This window comes from Cinclus cinclus, chromosome 23 (assembly GCF_963662255.1).
Source record: "Cinclus cinclus chromosome 23, bCinCin1.1, whole genome shotgun sequence".
NCBI lineage: Eukaryota > Metazoa > Chordata > Aves > Passeriformes > Cinclidae > Cinclus > Cinclus cinclus.
In genome coordinates, this window is record NC_085068.1 from 4,446,829 (window position 1) to 4,452,828 (window position 6,000).

The window sequence follows — 6,000 nt, forward strand, 5'->3', positions numbered from 1 at the left end:
AGTCCTCACTCCTGATCATATTCATTCCTTTAGAGTTAGTAACAATAATGTTCTCTTTTGCAGCTTGGCTTTGAGTCATGAATGTGGCTCTCCCGAACAGACAAGCAGGCACCAGGCTTCCTGTGACAATGCCAGATGTCACTAAAAAATATCATAAACATAGTTGTCCCCTTGCATTTGTGTCTGTGGGGAAGATACACAGCAGTAGTAACTATGAAAGCAGTGACTTGATACCTCAATTCTATAATAGTTCTGGACATCAATACAGCAATTCTTACAAGAGTTCATTTCAGGTGTGTTTTTCCTGTAAGAACAGAAAATGTCAGAAGAATTTAATCAATAAAACCAGCACTAAAAATGTATGCACCAGAAGAATTATGGAGATTGATCTATTCCTATAAATTTAATAACTATTCATTTATAGTTAAATACCAATTAAAACATGCAGCAATTGCTTAATATTTTAGGAGCACTGCAGTATACCATAGCAATTATGTTAACCACATCTTATTTAATTGAAGAGTAGGGACACCCTGAACATTAACACCTCTGTGAAGAGTTCAAACTCAAAAGCACTGATGCATCATTCACAGAATGACAAGTACTGCCAGATGAAGTGACTTGCCAAAGGTTACAACAGGTAAGAGAAAAGCCACCAAGCCAGGAAACTTTAAACATTAAAACATTAGTCTTGTCAAAACTTCATGGTAGTTCCAATGAAGTGATGTTCCATTACATTTTACAGCAATATCATCCTAAATATTCTTTACTATAATATAGGAACAAAGGATACAGAGCAAAAAGGCACCTTATTGAATCTCCTAGACCACTCAGGTCAGAAGTGTGCTTGGGTTGCTTTTGATGAGGAACAATCTAAAATTAATTTCTTTGGTCCCAACAGAAGTTCTGCAGTGTTGATGCTGCTAAACCACTCTAAAGCTTAAGTCTTACCTGGCCTGCACTGTGCCTGAAGACATTTTTTCACCTATTTGTACTCACCTACTTCTCCAGCTGAAGAATCAGATCAGATTTGCCATACCTCTCCCTCTGCAGACATCTCTTTTAAGCTAAAGGATTAATAATACTGAAATTCTCAGCACTTTTTTTTGCTTGACAACCCCTGATGCATGCAGAAGGTAACAGGGGATCTGTAACAACACCAGGTGCCACAGTGAGAAGGCTGAATTAATGCTTTGTACACTTTTCACAACTGCAGCATGGAGGTATTTTCGGATAAATAAACCGAGCATCACACTGGCCATGTGCCTTTGTCCAGACCTTGTGGATTTAGGCATCAGACCAAACCCACAGCTCCCCCTGCTCTGCAGCAAACAGTTGGGCTGTAACACAAAGATCCCCATTCAATCATGGAGCTTGTTCAGCTCTTCCAGGCTTGAGAAGTTGGATTTTCAGACTCTGGGAAATGCTAAACTGGCATATGTAGCAGGCAAAGGAGTGCTGCACATTCCATGCATTTTCAAAGCTTTGTTCTTTCTCCAGAAGGCTGTTGGCAAGGATGAGTGATTATTGAGAGTTCAGGACCAAAACAAAAGAGTGACATGCACCAACAAAAGAGGAAAATGGAAGGAGAAGGGAAAGTAGAGAACTGCAACACTTTGTCTCCGCTAAAATTTAATTTTTATTCACATTCCAGCTTGGGCTAAAATTGAACAATGGACTTGCCAGCCTGTGGGGCTACTTCAGATGTACCCACATAAGTACTCAGATAAACTTGCATCAGGGAAAATGCAAAATTTAAAAATGTTACAACCTTATCTTCCAATAGGAAAGGCAGTAAGAGTGATGCTGATGGAACATAGCAACAAGTCCAGTAAAAAAGCTGGGTTTTGAAGGGGAAGATGATCCTATTGAAGGGGAATCTGTCCTACTCTTCAGAGAGCCCTGGAGCTTCTTTCTCCCATGCAGAACTGGAAGCTATCAGTGTTCTAAGAACACGGATTTCATTGTACTGCACAAGCCCTTTAACTAATTTTTCTTACAACTACTGGTAATAACTTGAAGACAGTACCGACCAGCAACTGAGTTAAATCACTGACTAGAGGTGTATGAACCTAAATCCTTATTTAAATACTCCCTTCTTCCCTCCAGAATGACCAAACATTTTCTAACAAGGTGATTGTCTTAGGAAATTAGTACTGTATGTCTCATTTGAGCTGGGAAGCTTCTCCATTTCCTGCCTTTATGAACCATGTTATCCTCAAATAACACATTCCTTTGAGTCCTGTGGTTATTTTGCCTCATGACATTTGGTTCATCCTATGCAGGAAACAGGGAAGGAATTAGCAGGTTCAGCAGGTGTGCTCAAGGGAAAGAAGAGAGCAATGTCAGCTCTTCCTCATTTCCTATCCTCCACAGGAATAAACCCCACAGGAGTTGAACAAGCAGCAATAACTGAGCACAGTGTAGTACATTCCAGCTTTCTTCTTGAAGGAATGTCCTCTCCAGTGTTAGGCACTGAGGCAATTTACTGAGAAGTAAGAGACAGCCAGAGCTGTCCCTACAAACTGTTTAGACAAAGAGAACTGAGAAAAGTCCACTTCTCACTACTTAGACAGAGCTTTACACATAGGTGACCTAAAAGCCAGCCCTTAAAGGCAGGTTGTATATCAAAAACATAGCTCTCTTTTACAGTAGAGCAAAGGCTGCCTGTTACAAAGCAGTGGGGAAAAAAATTCTTCCACTATGAAGTGGAAAATACTCCTGGAACTAAGATCTGAGTCTTTGTAATAGACAAAATATTAATGAGATCATGTAAGCATACATTACTATTAATCACTTCTCACAGGGAGGCAAAGCCTGCCACCTGTTCGTTTAAACCTGGAAGGGCTGAAGCTAAGAAATGTTTAATTCATAACCATGAAGCTTCTCCTTGAAAACAAATTTCCTGATGAATTCTTCTATTTCATTTTGTCATGATTAATACTTAACTTACTAACACAATAACCATGCTTGATTGAAGGGAAAGTAGCAATAGAACTACTGAGAAGGTAAACCATGCTTGCATTTTATGCAGAAAAGTGAGCAAGAGCCACAGGAATTACTTCAGACTTCATACACCTGACAAAAACAATGGGTAAAGAAATGCACGAGCAGAGTATGGAAATCAAAGACTCCTCACTGTAGGCTGATGTAGATGCATGATAACTGCACACTCAGTAAGCTGTACCTGAGCCCCAGCTAGTGGTGGGAATTACTGATGGCATTTTTACAGGAAAAATGAGCATGCTCATAACAGAAAAGCTTCAGATTCTTATGTATTGCCTCCTACTCATCAACCCTGGTTGTATTTTTAAAATGCTCCCGACTAAACAAAAGCTACATATTGGTTACTCATTACTTGCCTACACCATCTATGCAGCAGTTTATACAGTTTATTTTCCAAAACTACACTTTCAGAAAAAGATGGTAATATTGCTTAAATTCAGAGCTATTAATAACCAGTAACCCAAGCAGTTCAGTCTTTCCCAGAGCCATAACATGCAGCACATTGTCTTCTATGTTTATAAGGACAAAGCAGAACAGGACAGAAAGTTATAATAAAAGAGACCTTGTGCCATTTAACAAGAGAAGAACTGGCCATACTGGTATCACTGGTGTCCACCTACTCTCAAGGCTACTTTAAAACTTCTGATAAAAAAAAATCTTTTTGAGAAATGTTTTTTCCTGCCATGGCTCACTACAATTTTCACACACAATAAGATCATTCTCTCTAACCCACAAGTCACCTTTTCAGTCACCCTGAATATATTCAGTCAGACATCCAAGATTTACAAAAAGATTTTTGATAATGTGCTCAACACACCTCCAAATAATCAGAAAAGCTTATTCATCATGTTAGAGAGCACAACAGCAGAAAAACTGATGTTTTCAGAATACAAAAAATTAAGTGTTCAGAGCTTTATTCAAATAAAGATTTGTAGGCTTCTCTGACAACAAAGTGTAAATTGAAAGTGCAGCTCCCTTGGAACACCACCAGATGGAAGATATTCTCAGTATAAATGTGGGGAAAATAAGGATGACTTGTTCATATATTTGGAGAAAAGTTATCATTTCTGTTATTTATGATACTTTTGGGGAATCTTATCTTTAACATTGGAGGTAGAAAGGTTCATATTCTAGCTAGATAGGTATGTAATTTGTCCTGTGTTTCAAATTCTTCTGTTACAGTGTAGGGCTCTAACATGTTAAATGGGAACCTTGATTTTTCTTAAAATAACCCCCAAACTTATGCGGGTGTAATTAGTCCAGCTTAATAATAAAATTAAATATTAATACAGCTAAATTAAAATTAATTTTGTACAGTAAGTCAAAGTAGTCTAAACATATTTGAGGTTTTCTTACTACTAAAATTAGAGGCTTCAAAACTGATTATGGTGTATCTATACAACATTTTTTAATATAAAGGCATCCTGAGTGCTCCAGGTGGAAAAAAAAATTACTGTGTCCTGCTATTTTTCAGTCTTCTGTTTGCCAAAGCTAAGCACGAATGCAGAAGTGTTCTCATTCCCTGCCAAGTGTGTGCCTTTGAGAAGTATGAAAGGTTATGTTTGTAGCTATGTTTCTTGGTAATATGGTGGATTGTTTCAAAAATCTTTGTTTTGATAAGAGTGAGCAGACAGGTGATTTGCTGGGCTACTTGCTGAGGAAATCTTCCAGCTTCATGGAATGGAATGGGATTCCTCTGTCCTGATGCTATGTAACTACTTTCTGTGTCCAGCCTCACTAACAGTTTTAATGTTACTTATTATATGTATAAATAAATGTAAAACATTTCTGAACTTACTCTTAACTGTAAGAGTATTACTGTGTACTCTGTAACTGTATTAATGTCCTATGGATTTAAGTTGGGGATTTTCCTCCGGGAAAATGGAGAATTCTTAACGATTCCAGGTAAAATACAGTCCTAGCCTGGGAGGAATACATCTTTGCATTATGAATAGAACATTCAGGGAAGAGAGAAATTGAGGGCAGAGACACTGCTATGTCCTGCAATACAAATACAGACATCTCCCAGCAGGTGATTATGGAGATTTTTTTCCTCTCAGGTACTTGCTCAGAAATCACAGTGAGAAAAACCTAATTTAGATGGAACAGTACAATTTATGTGCAGCACAAACAGGTCCGAACCCAGAATGAGTCTGAGCCCCTCAGGGCTGTGAGGGTCAATCCCCACATCACCTCAGTGACCCAAATAATTTCCCACCTCGCTGGCTTTTGTTTTGTTTTCTGTCACAGGTGAGAAACCCGTGGAGCTACTTTATTACAAAAAGATGAAAAGGACAAAAAAAAAAAAAACAAACAACAAACCCAAAGCAATGAGAAAGAGAGCTTGGAGAACCTGTTGATTGTCTGGCAGGGGGTGGTGGATGGAGGTGGCTGGGGCATGTGGTGTGATCTGAGGAGGACTCGAGGAATGGACGGGGTAAAAGGGGTGAAGGGGGTGAAAAGGGATGAAGGGGATGAATGGGAAGAAGGTGGTGTTGGGGATGAAGGCAATGACAGGGGTGAAAGGGGTATGGGGAATGAAGGTGACGAAGGGAAGGAAGGGGGTAAAGGGAATGAATGGAATGAAGGTGATGGAAGAGCTCTTGTGGATGTGGAACGCGAAGGCAGTGTAGAGGATGAAGGCAAAAGGGGCTGTTGGGGATGAGGATGATGAAGGGCAGGCACAGGCTGTTGGGGATGAGGATGATGAGGATGATGAAGGGCAGGAAGGGGCTTGGGATGAGGAGGATGATGAGGAGGATGAAGGGCAGGAAGGGGCTGTTGGGGATGAGGACGATGAGGAGGATGAGGACGATGAAGGGCAGGAAGGGGCTCGGGATGAGGATGAGGAGGATGATGAGGAGGATGAAGGGCAGGAAGGGGCTGTTGGGGATGAGGAGGATGAGGACGATGAAGGGCAGGAGGGGACTCTGGGGATGAGGAGGATGAGGATGATGAGGACGATGAGGAGGATGAGGAAGATGAGGACGATGA